This window comes from Callorhinus ursinus, unplaced genomic scaffold, assembly GCF_003265705.2.
Source record: "Callorhinus ursinus isolate GAN/ISIS: 27379988/994484 unplaced genomic scaffold, GSC_fseal_2.0 scaffold1, whole genome shotgun sequence".
Taxonomy (NCBI): Eukaryota; Metazoa; Chordata; class Mammalia; order Carnivora; family Otariidae; genus Callorhinus; species Callorhinus ursinus.
In genome coordinates, this window is record NW_027397063.1 from 773,585 (window position 1) to 792,542 (window position 18,958).

Genomic DNA, 18,958 nt, shown 5'->3' on the forward strand with positions numbered 1-18,958 from the left:
TGAGTGGCCAGTGATAGCTACGCTGCTGGGTTTAATCATGGCTCTCACCTTCCCGGCGGGTGCCCCCGGGCCTCAGCAGTGCATTCACGCCTGCTTCTGGGGGTCCTGGCGGAAGCTTGTAATTCAAGTGCCCCCACCCCTGCTTGGATGTTTCTCGATGGAACCCTTCGAACTATTTCTCAGAGAAGACCACAGCTGTGCTGATGTCTACCCAGGGAGCCCTTTCAAACAGATAACTTCCTTCCCAGAGGTGTGAGTAGAGAGAGGGGCTCAGAGGACATGCGGCTGACCCCAGATTACTGGGTGGCCACCACACTGACCTCGTGCCCCTGGTGCTGCTGTTGGTGCTGCCGGCAAGTTAGCAGGAATACCCCTTTCCTCTGGGGGACCCGTGTGTGTGTGTGTGTGTGTGTGTGTGTGTGTGAGTGTGTGTGTCCAATTTGATAGAAAAACACAGCTCGTTCCCCTGCAGAACCACGGAAAAACTCACCCTCCCGTTTCCATTTATCTGGGCTCTGTTTCCATGTTTGTCTCTGCCGGGGGGAGGGTGTGAAGCGAGCCCGAGGGGTTTGTGCTTGGAGGGGCAGCTGGTTGATTGGGACAAGCCGGGATGGGATCTCAGTGGGTCCCTTTCGACCCCCCAGCCGGACCAGGGGAGGTGGGGGAGAGGATGGGACTGCGCACAGCCTGCTTGGCATGCTCCCCTACCCTGGGACATCATTGCGGGGGTCTGGGGCTTTCTGAAATTACAAACCTGGCATTCTTTTGGGCGTTCCTTGTGGCTGGTAGCTGATGGTATGGAGGCGTCCTAAGATGGAGGCAGGCAGGACGTTGGCAGGAGTCCTGCCAGAGAGAGGGTATGCGGTTCTTTTGCCTCGGGGTTGTGACGTAACCGTAACAAGAAGTGACAATGGGGGTTGTTTTTAAAGCAACCCGGCAGAAATTGTCATGTTGTGTGTAATTTCGGTAGTGTGGGTGTTGTGGGATGGGTCCTCTATGCTTTAGAACAAAAACTAGTATCACATTTCATTTTGATTCAACCCCAAATCATTTGCCGTGGAATGCCTCCTCCCCCACCAAAAAAGCAGGTAGGAGTAGTTTCAATATCTGTAAAAGTATTAAAATTTCCTAGTGTCGTCCCTTCCACTCGGGGAGCTGCTTTTCTGATGTTGGTTGCTTTAGGAAGAAACCGAGACTAAATCATACCACATGGTTCTTATTCCTCCTTCTCTTAAATGATCTCTTCGTTTAGCAAACATCTGAGTGCCTACTATGCGTGAGACCTTTCTGTGGAAGTTTCTGGAATCCAGACACATTCCCGTCTTGTGGCATGCGGTATAGGTAACCAGGTGCCTCCCCAGGTGTCTCGGCCTCATCTGGATCTCACGGTGGCCCTGACAGGTGGGAAGCCAGGGCAGGGGTCCTTATCCTCGGGAGAGCAAGCCGGGTTGTGGAGCAGTGAAGCATCTCATGTATTTTTCTGAGTTAATTGAAATTCTCTAATTAAAAAAAAAAAACAACTCTTGCTTTCCATGTTTTAGCTTAGTGTTTGGCATGGCATCCTCCCTCTCTCCACCTTTAATCTTAGTTCTGAATCTCAAGTAAGTACGGTGAGATGGAAACTTCCAGTGTTCCTTTAAAACACAGCTTAGAAAATAATTTTTAGAGATCCAAATTAGAGAGAAAGTCAGAATTCCAGGTGCGCCCTGAATAGCGTCTGACACGTGGCTAACGCGGTGGTGGGGTAACTATTTTATAATACGTACCGAGCTAACGAGCAGCTAGCAGATTAAAGCAGACATTTAAAAGCTTTTATAGCTATGAATGTTTAGGGGTCTTTCATATACCTTTCTCTCCTTTCTTTCTTCCTTCACCTAAACTGGAAGTGCTTTGTTCATTTTAACTGACTTCCTGTTAACGCACATAATACCTATGGCAAAGGTGACATGATGGGTTTTGACGTTGAAATGCAAAAGAGATAATACATGGGGTGTTTTCCTTAGCTGCCTTTTTATTTAAGTCTGTCTTTTGTGGGGAGAGGCTTTTCAGCCATCTTATAGACCAAATTGTTATTTGCATCTTACTTTCACAAGAATGTTTCCAAGAGACTCCTGCAGAGTAAATAACGTCTGGGTTGCAGCCCAGGCAGGGACCTATAAGGTGCTTGTGGGAGACCCAGGCGGATGCCGCTTCGGTTGTTTTCCACTTGGAGTGGGTGCTGTTCTAGTTCAGTTCCTGCCGGCCAGCCCGGGGGAGAGGGTTAGGTGAGAGGGAGCATCTCTTCCTACCCTTTCCTTTGCGGGTAGCACCCTACCCAGGAAGGGCACTTTTATTTCCTCACACTATTTATATCCACCGCTTATGCAGTCACAGATCTGTGGATGGGAAACAGGCCCTTTTGGAATAAAAAGTCCTCCAAGACCAAATGCTTTCTGTCTCCCACACCAGCTCCCTAATAGCTGCCATGTGTGAACGGGTACAGATTATGGCCTTGCCTCCTGGGGAAGTCGACTGAAGCTGTCTCTAGAAGTCTTGCAACATTCTTAGGAGCAGAATTTTTGTCTCCCAGGCCTACAAAGTACATCCCAGGGGATGAGCCCACACTGGCCCTGGGCGGGAGGGCACGGCCAAGGGTTCCCGTGGTGGCCACCTAGTGCTGAGGCTGGTTCTGTCCAGCACTGAGACCTGAGCTCCATGGATGACCATCCTCCTGCAGTTTTCGGGCGTGGGAATGACAGGCGGGGAGCACGTTCTGTTTCCATTCATGCTAAGAATTCCAGAATGTCGCTCCGGGAATTGTGCTGTCTTGAAAAAATGTTGGTCACGTTTCAGGGTTTTAGAACTGACAGGCCATTTGTGGCCCCGGATGGTGTGTGATCTTGTTTCCCCTGCCTGAGCGGGAGGGTAGAGACAGCCCCGGGTGCCAGGGTGGTGGTGTTCCTGGACCTCCGCAGGGAGGCTGGCTGGGGCCATCCAGGCCAAGATCTTGCTGGCTTCCTTGCGAAAGCCGGCCAGCGTGGCGGCAGGAGGACTCGGCTAAGGTTAGTCTGTCTGTCTGTCTCTTTCTCTCGGAGATCAGACAGCGCTGTAATCACTCTCAGGGTGTTCTCGTTCTGGCTCCCCGGAGCTGCCTACGAGTGGGTGCATTTTTCCAGATGCTGTTGCGCCAAGTGTGGCCTCACACAGCCTTCCAGATACTGGATGTTTCTAGAAAAACTCTCTATTATCCTCCTGCTTCTGTTGTATTTTTCTTTCTTAAAACGTTTTCTGGCTTTGGTTTAATCGTATAATCAGTAGAAGAAATACTGGAGTATAGACTGTAATTTTGGTTCTTATTGATTGTTGGACATCCTGCCCCTCATAAAAAATTCTAGAGGTCAGACCCCATTGGGTGACTTGAGGAACGTGGCTTTGAATGAAAACATTTTAGAGCCTTTAGAATATTTGTTTTAATGGATATTTTTTAGTGGTATTTGAGTCTTTACAACTTTAGCATGTGAATTAACCTATAAATAAATAAATTATAAACGAATGAATAAATTGAATATATGCATATATTCCTATGTTTAACTAAAACTTCTAGAAAATGCTTATAAGATTGCTGAAATAGAACCTTCCTTTGCAGAGAGGTCTTTTTCCCTGAGGATGAGAGAAGATTTAGGTGAAATATCTAGATTCCTGCTAAAAAGGAAACATACTTTCGCATCGGCACATGGAGATGTATGTACAACATAATCTTGTGGTGTTGGGTGTAAGTTCTCTCGTGTGTCTCCTGTGTGTGTGTCCAGGTGTGGGGAGATAGGGCTTCTGGGTAAAGAGAAGGATTGTGTTGACACTTGGCTCTTGCACCTCCTAGGTTTAAATTGAAATTCTAAATAGAGTATCTTGCAAAGGCGGACTGGCCATCCCCAGCCAGCAGGATCACCCGATTCTGAATGGGTGCCTTGCTGGGCTGTTCGTTGGTGTCAGAAGCTGCGAGTCTTTCCTGCGCCCTGAACTGTGAAAACGTGTAGTTAAACCTACTTGCCTCCCACAGGCAAAGTAAAAGTTTGACAATTAAAATGAAAATTAGAAGTGAGTATTCTAAGAAAACTTGTAAAGTTTTCCTTTTTTAATGCCATAGGAAAGTATTTGACAAGTTGTTTTCTTGTCTTTGAGCAGAAACGAATCTTCCATACAGCGGTTTATTAGTCAGTAATTGGATGATGGCACCACTAATCCCCCTTCCTGTTTTTATTCTCAGTAAATAAGGAAATGGGGCTTTTTTTTTAAGTTTTTTTTTTTTTTTTATTTGACAGAGAGACAGAGAGAGAGGGAACACAAGCAGGGGGAGTGGGAGAGGGAGAAGCAGGCTTCCCGCGGAGCAGGGAGCCCAACATGGGACTCAATCCCAGGACCCTGGGATCATGACCTGAGCCGAAGGCAGACGCCCAACGACTGAGCCACCCAGGTGCCCTGGAAATGGGGCTTTAAAAAGAAAACACCAAATTGTGGTTCTATAAATTAAAAAATGATGCTCTGTTTTTTGTTTTTTTTTTTAAGATTTTATTTATTTGAGAGAGAGGGAGCATGCGAGCACAAGCTAGGGAGACGTGCAGAGGGAGAGGGAGAAGCAGACTCCTTGCTGAGCAGGGAGCCTTACATGGAGCTTGATCCCAGGACCCCGGGATCATGACCTGAGTCGAAGGCAGACGCTTAACGACTGAGCCACCCAGGTGCCCCAATGCTCCATTTTTTTGAGGGATGGGGGAATGGGGAATGTCCAGACTCTTTCTGCCTTAGAATTGTCTAGATTATTACTCTAGTGCTTTCCACAGGTATGAATATTGAGGTTTTTCCTCTGGCTTTTTTAGTCTTTCGAGGGCCTTACAAGTCAAAGGTCTGTAATTTTGAAGATTCTCCTCTTTTGCATGTATTTTGTTTCGGTGATGATGGGATTACGTGTGATGTCTCAGACTGGCCAAAAGAGTTTGTTGTGCAAGGTGGCTTTTTAATTTTTAATTTTTTTTAAAGATTTTATTTATTTGACAGAGAGAGACACAGCGGTAGAGGGAACATAAGCAGGGGGGGGTTGGAGAGGGAGAAGCAGGCTCCCCAATGAGCAGAGAGCCCGATGTGGGGCTCGATCCCAGGACCCTGAGATCATGACCTGAGCCGAAGGCAGACGCTTAACGACTGAGCCACCCAAGCGCCCTGCAAGGTGGCTTTTTAAAGGACAGCCCACTGTCACCAGATTCTCATGATCAAATCTTCTCTGTTCTGTTGTGGGAGGGTAGATGAGATGGCCTTTCACATTCTTTCCAGGACTCCGGTATTAATGCTGGTCCCAGCAAAGCAATCAGATGCAAAAAAAAAAAAATTTAAACTTTTAAATAATTCCTTTGGATGCATTTTTTTGGTAAGAATTTGTGGTTATTACCATTTTCATCTTTATACTGGAACAATTTGAAATCATTGGTAGGTGCCTTTGCACAGTTAATTTAAGCACAGTGAAAGACTGTTTTGCTCTCTGCTTTATTTACTTCAGGTTCTTTCTCAAATTGATTTTCCTGTTAATTTAAGAATTACCAATGCAATATACAGGAGCCTCAAATTTGCACTCAAGTTATGGTTTCAAAATTTGTCTGCTAAATGGGCTGTTTTAAAAATGTGGTTATTTATGTCAGTTGGGTTTCCTTACCAGCTCACATATGTCCTCATGCTTCCCTAATGCAATTAAATACCATCTTGTGGTGCTGTTGATGTCCGATGCTGACCTGCTGGACCCTGAACACACTGGGAACACACAGGACATCTCTTTCTACCTCTCCACGGTTTGACTCGGAATACAACAACCCTGTTTCAGACGTCTCTGAAACAGTCCGGTTGGACCCCTAGTAATACCGTGGTACATATGTGTCCTTACTGGGAATCATTGCATTTGTGTTGGTAGGTTAATACTTTTCTCATATTTAAGAAAATGGTTTCTTTTTTCTTTTTCATAGTAACTGTTAAACTGTATCCACACATCAAAGGAAACGTTTTGTAGAAAATTTCAAACGTACAAAAGGAAACAGAAAATGAACTCATGAACTCTGCGTCACAGATTTTTATTCTGGCCAGTCTTATTTCATCTAATTCTGTCCACTCCTCCATATTATTTTGAAGCAAATCCCAGATATTTATATCAGATTTTTCATCTGTAAATATTTTAGTGTTTCTAAAATATGAGAGCTCTGTTTAAAATCATAACCAGAATACCACTGATACACCTAAAATAAATCTGTTCCTTTGTATAATCTCATACCCAGTTGGTGTTCCATTTTCGGATGAGACATACTTAAAGATGGGCCGTATCATCCGTGCATTGTGTACAGGCATGTTGGTTCCCCTCTTTATACAACAAATGCAAGAAGGAAGCAACCAGGTAGAAACCAGTATAACTTTTTGGGGGACGTGTTTTAGAAAGTAGATTTCTGTGTCTCTTGAAATGCCGTATTTTAGCCCTTGTTATGAGGCCGTTCTGAAAATAGCAGCAGAAAATCATTTGTAATAGCATGCAAAACAACCGTGCGTAGAAATGCAGCAGATCTGTGTGGCGCTTGCCCGTTCAGAGCGAGGCAGGAGTTTCTCTCCCTCTCTTTTCTGCACAAGAAGTCCTGGTTTCTTCAGCGGGGACGGTATGGATTTTTGCTCCGTATGCTTTCGGTTCAGGTTGATGTTTAGCCTTTGACCCAGCCACTTTCTTACAATAAACAGTTTGTTGATGAGAGCAGCTGCCCACCAGATTGTTTCCAGATTGTTCTCTCCTGGCTGAGGACAGAGTGCACCTTACGAAGAACTCGGCTTGGAGCTTGTGGCTTCCACTTCTTATAGGTCTCCCCCTTTGAAGCCAACTGTCGGCCTCTGAACATTCTCCTAGTTGCATCCAGTAAATCGGTGAATCCGCAGCACTAGAAATCAGGCCTCCCTTACAATCTGATTTTATTTTACTCTCTGAAGGAATGATAGCATTTTCTAGAAGTTTCTGCCACACGGAACGATTCCTTATATTCCAGTAAGAATTCCCAGTATTCGGTATGTGGAAATTAGGGTGGTGCTGTGTCGGGAAGTAGACAGAACACGCTTTATTTTGTATAGGAGTCGGTGCTCCTTGACTATTCACAGGTTTTCTACACAGTTAAGGAATGAGGTTAACTTTCAAACTAAGGTCAGTATTACCTGCCTGGTATTATTATCTTGCCCTTTCAAAATGAATTGTCATTTTTTTTTTCTACTTTTGCAAGACAGTACTACATTTTTTTTTTAAATGCAAGCAACAGGTAACCTAATGACTTGGCAATTTATGTGACCCAAAGGTGCACTGTAGTTTGAATTTTTGCTGCTTCCCTAATCACCTCACCTCCCCCCCCCCAGCTGTCACCTAGAGTGGATTTTCTGCTTGCAGCAACCTTCATTAAGGCAAGGTCGGAGCTTTCAAGCATCAGAGCCAACACTTTTCACTAAACTGGTCACCAGGGGCTGCTGTCAGAATGGTGAGTCTGAGCTCACCTCCCTAGAGGCAAGTTTACTTTTTCTACAACCAGTAAATTTTGTTAAGCTACCAATCCTGGTTTCAAACCTCAGGTCTCACGACATGGCCTCCAGTCACCAAGCATGCTTACAGCTGTATCCCTTCCAGCCAGGTATTACGTAGGACCTGGACCCGATTCAAGACCCAAGATGAAGACTTGTGTGTTTCTCATTCAGTGCCAATAAGCTGTTATTAATACACTGATTCCACATAGACTGAAAAGCTTCACAAATGTACTGGGGTTTGTGTTCAGGGAAGAGTAGGTCCTGCGTTTGGACTGTTCCAGATCCAGACCTCTGGGGAGGAAGGGCCCATGACGATGGCAATCTGGATTTTTGGGGAGGTGTTCTTACCCGGAGTGGCCTTAGCATCCCTGCCCCAATGCAGGGGTCATGCTGATTCAACTAAAATGTGAAACGCTAGAAGGTGTTCTTGGTGGTGGTTTTGTTTTTTTGATTTTTAGTTTTTTGTTACAAAGGCTGTGTCTTTGATGATTCCAGGATTGATGGCAGAACAAAATACACAGCGAATGTTGGAGCTGGAGGGGCCTTAGAGCCTCAAGGAGCAAATCCCTTCGTTTTGACTTCAACTTTTTATTAAAAAGAAAAAAAAAAAACCTAAAAAAGTACGAAAGAATAGTACATAAACCGTATGTAGCTCCATCACCTTGGTTCACCCTTGTTAACATTTTGCTACGTTTTCTTGACAAAGAGGGTTTGGCGTTTTTTGTTTTGTTTTTTGGAAGATGTATACTTTACTGCCTTTAAGTAAAACACAAAGCATACAACTTATAAGTTATTTATGGGAGCATGAGGCTTTGGTAGCGTTGCTTCTAGGGAGTTGGCAAGAGAGTGGTGTTAGTTTGTGCTTGGCCTTGGGCTTGTTTTCTTTATTTGAAGTAAAGCCTACTGGTTTGTAGTGGTTCTGGATGGCTGGTCATCCCCCTACTGGGCTGTGCTGTGGGCACATCCCATCTTCACATCAGCCAGCATGTCTAAAATTCTTATATCTTAAAAATTCCGAATTACAGAACATAAAACATCTTGGAGCCACGTGTTAGGAGGGCAACTAGTTGATCTTTTATGCCCAACAAAGGGTTTCTACCCCCGATCTAGGGAAATTCCACTGATGACCACGTCATGAGTATAGGATTTACAATTTTTCTTTCAACTTTCTAACCCAAGTATTGTGACTTGGGAACTTTAGATCTGATTGCTTGCTTCCATAAGAACTTTTTTTTGGGGGGGGGAGGGGTAAACTGTAAGTAGTGTACAAACGCTGTTGTATTATTTATGTGACTATCTGTCTGCCCCATTAAGCTGTAATACAAGATCATTTGAAAGCAAGGACCATATGTTGTTAATCTTTATGCCCCTTCCCAGTATTTGGCCTATAGTAGGCATTTAGTAAGAGCGTTTTGTTTGAACACTTAGGAAGCGTTTTGGCTTTTCCCACTAACGGATCGTGAAACGCTTCCCTGCTGCCCTGTCTGGGACACCCGAGGGGCCTTGGGAGACAGGCTGGCAGCAAAGAGCCCACCCAGCTCGGACTGGCTGCCCCTCCAATCTAGTTCTGTCACTGTTTATTCAGGTATGATGGGGATTTCATAAACAACCATGTTAAACAGTTTAAAAGAATCCGCTGTCGAGGAACACTGACCAGGTGGCGTTTAGGAGTGTAGGAGAAAGGCAGAAAGGTTTTATCTGTTATTAACGTGCTTTCCCATCTAGAAACTGCCGGGTTTGTGCCGGTCGGCCCGCGGTTCCTTGCCGTGAACTACGAGTACCTTCCCTCTGAAGGCACCGAGGCCGGTGTCCTGTGCCCCTCGCCGGCCCCCACAGCGTGCCGTGCCCTGGGATTCTCTGAGCTTTCCAGGGTGTCCCGGTGACAGCCCGTCCAACAGAGAGATGAACCTTTGCTTAAAATGAGTGGCCTGGAGTAGGAGGCGCTCGGCCTTCCCTGAAGGCACCTCCGGCCGGCTTCATCTCTCCTTGCCAGGTACCATGTGGCACTTCCTTTTGGAATTCTGCGGATGATGGCGCGGTTTTAATGGAGCATTAAACCTTGGCGACTACACATCGAATCTTGAAGCTGAGTCCTGGATGTTCCAGGTTTCTTGATTTAAAGATGAAGAAACAGAGGCCCGGAGCAGGCGGTGCGGACAGCTGTTGACCCGATTCTGTGTTGAGGGGCGGGGGGTTTCTGCTGCTTCCACGTGCCGCGCGCTGGGGGGCTTGAGGCCGGGCCGCAGGTGCTGCGCGGATGGTTCGAGATGGGTCCTCCACGTCGGCCTGCGCCTGGCCCGGCATCGTTCGCGGCTGGCGGCATGTGCGCAGGACAGGCCGCCACGGGTGTCCCCACTCGCGCGGGGCCCCCAGCACCGAGCTTTCCTGGCTCCCCCCGTCACTCGCGCGGGGCCCCCAGCACCGAGCTTTCCTGGCTCCCCCCACCACCACTCGCGCGGGGCCCCAGCACCGAGCTTTCTTGGTTCCCCCCACCACCACTCGCGCGGGGCCCCCAGCACCGAGCTTTCCTGGCTCCCCCCCAGTCACTCGCGCGGGGCCCCAGCACCGAGCTTTCCTGGCTCCCCTCACCACCACTCGCGCGGGGCCCCAGCACCGAGCTTTCCTGGCTCCCCCCACCACCACTCGCGCGGGGCCCCCAGCACCGAGCTTTCCTGCCCCCCCCACCCCCCGTGGCCCCGCTCAGTCAGGAGCCTGTTTGTGTTGGACCAGGACAAAGGGCGGGCGGTTCGCACAGGCAGGCTTAATGAAGGCCCCGGAGACTTGTGCGGATGTAGAGCCCCAGGCCGCGAGCCCTGTCAGGGCAAGTCAGCGCGTCTCGCGGGGAAGCGGTGCCTGAGCCCCGACCCGGAGCGCCTCCCTTTCTTTTAGCGCCGTCCACGGCCGACTTCTGCTCTGCGCGCTTGCAGAATGGATTTCACCTCCCAAACGAGCCCATTTGGCCCCGTCGAGGTGTGATGCCTATTAAAAGCAGCCTTGTTAGAAATGCCGGATTCATTACCTCTGTTTTACTGCTCCGCCCGATCCTTTTGTGGTCTTCACTAGTTGGCAGGTAACAAAAAATGCAGTAAATCTGTGGCCTTTCAGAGCCCAAGCCGGAGCGATACCGTTACCTAATAAAAGGAATACAGTTCAACAGACATTTATGGAGTGTCTACTGTGTCCCAGGCGTGGGGACCTAGAATGACTGCGACAGGTCCAGCTCCCGAGGTACTCCTGTCCGGTGGATTTAGGTACCTGATGCCCTCTGTCCTGAGTCCTTTGGCGTTGCTGGGTTGCCATCCCAGGTGTGGTCTCGACACTAGTGAAGGATCTGCATGTGTTGAAATTCATCTTTCCGCTGGGCCTCAGGGCCCATCTGTGAGAGGCACTCACTTCAGAGAGAGGCCTCCCCCACTCCAAACCGTTTCCGAGCAGCTCTGGGGTCTCCCTCAGCAGGTGTGTTGGCCCCTGCCCAGTTTACCCTGACCCCCTGTTGTCTGCCCCTTCCCGGGCTCTGGTGGCTTTTGGCTCCAAGGCTGCACGGGCGGGAGGTGAGCAAGTGGACAGATTTCCTCCTCCCTCTCGGCTTCTGGCCCTTGTGGGCAGCTCTGGCCTTTTCCTCCTTCAGGCCCATCGCTGGCCCAGGTGCTTCTCCATCTCTTAGCTCTTTGCTTCTCTTAACTGCCCACAGTTCCCTAAGTAGCCCTTCAGGGGAAGCCTTCCGGATACACTCTTTCCAGTGGAACGCAGAGGGTAGTGAGTGATAACACACTTAAATGATAAAACTTTGTTTCTTCGTGAAAATGTCCTGGTCTAGGACTGCCTAAGTAGACAGAGTTAATTAATGGTAGACCCAAGCTTCAAATTTAAGTTTTTTTTTTTTTTCCAAGATTGTATTTATTTATTTATTTGAGAGAGAGTGAGCACAGAGGGAGAGGGAGAAGCGGACTCCCCGCTGAGCAGGGAGCCTGACTCAGGGCTCTATTCCAGGACCCTGAGATCATGACCTGAGCCAAAGACAGACGCTTAACCGACTGAGCCACCCAGGCGCCCCCAGATTTAAGTTTCTACTGCCGAACATTCTACTCTCTCCCATGCACTCTGGCTCCAAGCCACATATACATATTTTATCACTATTTCACAGTTGCATGTTATATTGAATTTGTGTCTTTCTTTGTGACGCCCTCAACATTTTGCTTACGTAAATAAGCCGGTCCTATGTTGCTTTACTTTGGGTTAGGTCCTCTTGCTGGGGACTATGAGATAGGAATTAGCGCAGGGATTTGGGAACGAGGCCGACTGGGCTTCTTGGGTTCAAATCCAGCTCTGACTTACTGCCTGTATGGTTTGGGTGTTACTAATGCTGAGGGCTTGGGTGGCACACAGGTTGCCCCTTCGCGTCCTCTCCGTATGCCGGGCAGATCGATGGGGGCAGAGCAAAAGGTTGAGACCTTGACCCCTCTTCTTTTCTTATTGTGCTAAAATAATTGAAACATCAAATATGCTATCAACCATTTTTAAGTGTAGAATTTAGTGGCATTAATTTCTTTTTTTTTTTTAGATTTTATTTGTTTATTTTGAGAGAGAGAGAGAGAGAATGAGAGAGAGCACATGAGAGGGGGGAGGGTCAGAGGGAGAAGCAGACTCCCCACCGAGCAGGGAGCCTGATGCGGGACTCGATCCAGGGACTCCAGGATCATGACCTGAGCCAAAGGCAGCTGCTCAACCAACTGAGCCACCCAGGGGCCCAGTGGCATTAATTTCTTTCACAAGGTTGTGTAAACATTACCACTGTCTATTTCCAAAACTGTCATCACACCAAACAGGAACTCTGTACCCATTAATCAGTAACTCCCCATTCCTTTCTCGCCTCAGCTCCTGATAACCTCTCTTCTACTCTGTTTCTGTGAATTTGCCTGTGCTAGGATATTTCACATAAATAGAATCATGGTATTTGTCCTTTTGCATCTGGCTTATTTGACTTAGCATCATGTTTTTAAGGTCCATTCATGACATGGCTTCTATCAGAACTTCATTCCTTTGTGTGGTTTAATTAATACTCCATTGTATGTATAAACCACATTTCATTTGTCCATTTGTCTGTTGATTTGGCTGTCGACACTTGGATTATTTCTACTTGGCTATTGTGAACAATGTTACTGTGAACATTGGTGTTCAAGTATCTGTTTGTGTCCCTGCTTTCACTTCTTTTGGGTATACATCTGGGAATGGAATATCTGGACCATGTGTTAATACTGTTTACTTTTGAGGACCCGTCAAATTGGACTCCTTCTATCTTGAGACTCAGTATCACTAGACTCACTGTGAGGAATTAAGATGGACATAACTAGAAAGAAACATCATCGAGGGCCCCATGGGAGATCCTGCTTCATTGATGCCAGACTTGATATAGGACCAAGATGAGTGGTCTCCAACCCAAATGCCTATGGGGCAGAAGAGGTGGCATCTGAGAGTCCAGCAGGAGAGTGTGTCCCCAAGTAATGAGGGCCGTGCCGCTTGGCCCCAACCAGTTATGCCATGTGGGAAAGAGTTTCCACTTATTCCAAAGCAACAGGATATTTGATGTGAAATGTCATGATTTTTGAGAGTTAGCAACTAGTTCAAAATGAGTGGCCCAAATAAAACACATCTCCTGTGGGTTCATTTTGGCCTGTGGGTGGTCTTTTGGCAGTGGGTGACCTGGATGCTTGTGGGGATGTGGGGGATGGATTGGTTTCAGCAGTGTGTCACTAAAGCTACAAGCCCCTCCAGGTCCAATCCATTCATTCTGGGGTAACAGTGCTTGGGACTGGTGGCTGAGCATATCTGGGGACACAGGAAGGCAGGGGTCTTGGGAACCCAGACTGGGATGCAGTGCTATCCAAAGAGGAATCTGGACAAGTTAGGCGAGGGATGATCAGACTGCAGTGGGGTCAGTGGGGCTGGGACAGAAGCATCTGCATAGGGGACCAGTCAGGTGAGGAGAACACATCTCAGACCCCGCTCTGCTTGGTATTGGTGCTCAGAATGAAAGTCCACCCTGAAGCTGCCAAATGAGCAATCCCTGCCTTAAATGAGGTCAGGACCAAAAAACGTCCTGCTCTTCCAGGAGGGACATCTTTTGATTATAAAGATCCGCTACGCTGTGTGCCTTGGTCACTTGCGTGAAGACACTGAGTCAATGTGAAATTGGCTGTGAATATTTGTTTGGAAAATACTAATACCAAGAATTGGGTTGCTTCATCTAAATTCTGTGAGAGTAGAAGAATATCTGCTCCTGTTTCCCTGAGAGTATTTAACAGAGCATGAGACACCCATAAAAAGAGCTTGTGTTCCATGTCTCTGTGGATTCATTTTCTGATTTGCCTACTTCTGGTTGCCTAGCAATGGGCACTGTTATGAGTGAAGCACAACTAATTCGATTATTTACAATGAGGCAAATGTTCTCTGAGATAGAAAACCTTTATTGGTTAAGATCAGTTATTTGGTGTTTCTTGGGAAAAGGAGCACCCACACACAAACAGATGGCAATAAATATTTTGAATCCATCGCTGAGTTAAGAGGTGTGGTTGCCTTTCACCCAGTGGATCTTGCTAGATGGGTGGACGTAGCAGATAGGACAAGAGATGGGTTGAAATGCTCTAGTGTGATGTGACACAGAATATTGTATGCCTCTGATCTTAGTTGCACTGCCCGTAGCAGAGGTTACAATATGTTAACTAACCTTAGAGTAGCCACTCCTGTGTATTTGCACTCAGTGTAAAAGTAAGCATTCATTTCTTCAGAAGTTGGGATACTGGTGTTTTTTTGGGCGTGAGTGACTATGGAGTCTCATGGACTTTAGTTATCATTTAGTGTTGTAGGAGCTTGTTATTATTTACATTTTTTTCAAAAAAATCAACTTAAATATGATTTATATTCAAGAAAATGCACCCATTTCAGTGTAGGGTTTGATAATGTATATGTCTGAATAACCACCATTACAAACAAGATATAGAACGTTCCAGTATCCTACAAGATTCCCTCCTTTTTTCCTCAGTCAGCCATCATCCGCTCTGCACCCCCATGACCAGCGTCAGCAGTCTCGGATCTGCTTTCTATCACTATATAGATTAAATTGGTCTTTTTTTTTTTTTGACTATGTTACGTTAGTCACACCATATAGTACCTCATTAGTTTTTGATGTGGTGTTCCATGATTCATTGTTTGTCTTTTTTGAAGTTTCATCTGAATTAAATCATACCGTATATACTCTTCTTTGTTTTCTCTTTTTTTAAAAACCAGCATTATGATCTTGAGATTCATCCATGTTGTTGCATAGATGAGTAGTTCATTCCTTTTTATTGCCACATAGTGTTTGCCTCATATGGATAAGCCATAACTTATTTACCCATTCACCTGTTAGTGGACATTTGGGTTGTTTGTAATTTTTGGCTATTGTGAGTAAAGTTATGCTATGACCATTCATGTACAAGTCTTTGTGTGGATGTGTGTTTTTATTTCTCTTGGGTAAATACTTAGGAATAGAATTTCTGGGTCATATGGTAGGTGTGTGTTTAATTTGATAAGAAACTGCCAACTTGTTTTCCAGAATCACTGTACCATTTTTAAAAAGATTTATTTATTTATTTGAGAGAGAGAGGGAGAGAAACAGAGCATGAGCAGGGAGAGGGGCAAAGAGAGAGAGGGAGAGGGAGAGAGGAAGACTCCCCGCTGAGTGTGGAGCCCGATATGGGGCTCCACCTCACGACCCTGAGATCGTGACCTAAGCCGAAATCAAGAGTCAGACGCTCACCTGGCTGAGCCATGCAGGCACCCCTCCTTGTACCATTTTATATTGACATCAGTAATCTTCAAAAGTTCCAGTTATCACTTCTTTGCCAAAACTAGATATTGTCCGAATTTAAAATTTAATCCATTCTAGTGGGTGTGTCGTGGTAGCTCATTGTAGTTTTAATTTGCATTTCCCTGGTGATAAATGATGCTAAGCAGTTTCTCATGTGCTCGTTGGCCAGCTGATGTTTTCTTTTGGGCGGTGTCCAAATCTTTTCACTGATGTTCTATGTTGAATTGTTGGTTTTCTTATAATTCTGATTTAAGAGTTCTTCTTATGTTACGGATTCAAATCTTTTGCCAGACATATGTATTGAGAATAGTTTCTCTCAGTCTGTTGTCTTTTCATTTTTCTTAACATTATCTGTTGATGAGCAGCAATTTTTTTTTTAAAGATTTTATTTATTTATTTGGCAGAGAAAGAGAGAGCATAAGCAGGGGGTGCGGCAGGCAGAGGGAGAAGCCGGCTCCCCGCTGAGCAAGGAGCCCTACACCGGGCTCCATCCCAGGACCCTGAGATCATGACCTGAGCTAAAGGCAGATGCTTAACGAACTGAGCCACCAGGTGCCCCAGTGAGCAGCAATTCTTAATTTTAATGAAATCCGGCTTATTATTTTCTTCTTCTCTGGTTCATGCTTTTGATTTATCTGAGAAGGACTTTACCTGTCCCAAGGTCAGAAAGTTTCTTTCATTTATTTTATTTTGGAAGTTTCATATTTGGGTCTGCAGTTCATTTCAAGTTTTGTGTACCTAGAAGGTATAAGGGTCACCTTTGTTATGTCTTGTTTTGTTTTTTGCATATGGATGTTCAGTTGTTTCAGCACCGTGTTTTGAAAGATGATCCTGGGACACCTGGGTGGCTCAGTCGGTTAAGTGTCTGCCATCAGCTCAGGTCATGATCCCGGGGTCCTGGGATTAGTCCTGCATTGGGCTCCTTGCTCAGTGGGGAGCCTGCTTCTCTCTCTGCCTGCTGATCCCCCTGCTTGTGTGCTCTCTCTCTGACAAATGAATAAATAAAATATTAAAGAAAGAAAGAAAGATGGTCCTTTATCAAGTGAATTGCCCTGATGCTTTTGTCAAAAATCAACTGGATATGTATGTGTGGCTCTATTTCTGGCTTCTCTTCCATTTCAGTAGTCTGTATCTGTATACTAATATGATACTGTCTTGATTGCTGCAGTTTTAGGATAAGTCTTGAAATCAGATTTTGTAAGACTTCCATCACTTTTCTTCCCAAAATTGTTTGGCCATTCAAGGTCTTTTCCCTTTCTGTGCAAGTTTTAAAATCAGCTTACCAATTTCTACAAAAAAATGCCTGGGATTTTGATTGGGATTGCACTGAATCCATAAATCAATTTGGAGAAGAATTGACATCTTAACAGTATTGTGTTTCCTGATTCTGAACATGGCATATCTCTTCAATTATTTAGGGCTTTTAAAATTTTTAATTCATGAGTGTTTTGTAGTTTTAAGTGTACAGGTCTGACACATTTTGTTTAATTTATCCCTAAATGTTTCAGATCTGTCGACGCCACTGAAAACGGTATTTAAAAAAAAATTTCAGACTCCCAAGTATTCATTGCTAGTATGTAGAAAGACACCCAATTTTTGTATATTGACCTTGTATTTTGCAACCTTGCTAAGCTCGCTTCCTAGTCAAGTGCTTTTTTGTATGTGGATTCCTTGGGGTTTTCCTGTTGTATGCAACATGTCCCAATAAGAAATAAAGCCATATTCACCTTTTTTGAGATTGGCTAGTGTTACCCTACTGCTGTGGCCAATTCAAAGGGCCAGCATTTATGTGACTATAAAACATTCAGTTTTTGGTTGCACCTGAATTGTATTCAGTAAGCTTGAAATCTTAGAGAAAGGTAAATACAAGTTCTTGTGGTTTAAATGTTAACAAAATAACACTAATTAGAAGGCTTTTATGAATTTCATTGTGGTGAAATTTGATAGCAGTTGTTTTGTTTTCAGTAGGACTGCAGCGGCTTTCAAAGATTTCAGATTTCTTTTTGAGGCTTATGTATCCATATCAAGACCATTGCTTATCGGTGCCTTTTTTGCATTTTACCTCTTGGAATACAGATATATATATATGTAACTGGTGGAGTTTTACTTCAGAAGGAATTTAATGTGCATTTGTATAATGAATGCTTATTAAGCATGGGCTATTTGCCAGATCTGGTGCTGGCTGCCATGGATACAGTTGGGAGCAAGACAGAAATGTGTATATGCTGTCTTTATGGAGCTTACATTCTAGCAAGACAGTGGGACATTGAATAAATGGTCATATAAATTATAGAATTGCAATTTGATAAGTGCTGTAAAGTCACTGTTTATGAATAAGAGTTCTAATGTAGATTGGGAGGGTTGTGGGTCAGAGAAGTCTTCCCTAAAGAAGTGACATTTTTGCTACAGTCCGGTATTTGAATTAAAAAAATTAGGTAGATTTGGGAGTGGCATTTCCATATGGCATTGGTTGTCATTAGTAGAGTTAAGCCAAGAATCATGAATGAATTCTTTTTTCCTACATATGTTAGCAGCTACTTCTGTAGTGAGTCATTGTAACCTGAGTGCATCTGAGACGACCTATCAGGCAGATTGGCATCAAACAGGTAGTAATTTTGATATGTCTTGCAACCAGAATTTTATTCCTTTGTCCAGGGATGATGGGAGGAGGAGCCTAAGTGTGTCTTGTGTACTCAGTTTTACCTGATGACTTAAAGTTGTATTTCACTTCAGTGAATATAAATACTTCAGAGAATTATAGGTGGTATACAGTTATCCCTCTTAAGAGGTTCCAGGTCTCATTTTATATCTTTTAGATTATCTTTGTTTTGAGTAATTTCGTTGGCTCTGGGTAAGTCTTGAGAGATTATGTGAAAGAGGTGTTAAGAACAAAACCCCCTGTGCCTTGCTTTCATCGATTTTATTTTGCATGTTTGTGCATTTCTTAAGTATTGCTTTCAAAAACAAGTAATTGGGGATATTACTTTAGTGATTAGTAGATACAAAGTGATAATGTAATTCCTTGAGAATCTGGCTCCTAACTTGCATGCAAATAAGAATAAGTGGTTACATTTGATGGGTCAGGCTGACTCACTTTGCCAAAGGATGTGTATATTTAACTAGCTTGAATGCCTTTTTTAAGCACTTGTCACACTAACTTGTAGTCGTATGTGTACATACCTGTCCTTCTGCCCCTCTTTATGCTGTGGTACTATTTTTGAGACATACTGGGTGCTCCGTATGTATTTCTTAGATGAATGACATATAGGTGGCCAGTTGGATAATTCACTCCAGAGGAGATTCCTTGCTTTATTCCCGTTCTGAAAGTGTTACCTGGTGCTAGCTCTTTCTTTCTCGTTTCATTGACTTGGAATGGAAATAATACATTGCCTGCAGCTGCTGAATAACCCTTTAACTCTCTGCTTGAGTTAATGAAAACTGCAGTTAGTTAAGAAATACTTGTTATCTGGATTATTTTCCCTTTATTTTTGTGATTTAACCTATTCACCGATATGGGTCATTAGCCTTTGTGATGCCTTTGTGACCTCTGACTGT

At 44.9% G+C, this 18,958-nt stretch overlaps 1 protein-coding gene across 6 annotated transcripts in view; it reads left to right on the forward strand.

Annotated features, from left to right (window-relative positions):
- Positions 1 to 18,958, forward strand: part of HLCS (holocarboxylase synthetase) — a 229,498-nt gene that overhangs the window by 50,582 nt on the left and 159,958 nt on the right. The gene's annotated exons all lie outside the window — the stretch shown is intronic.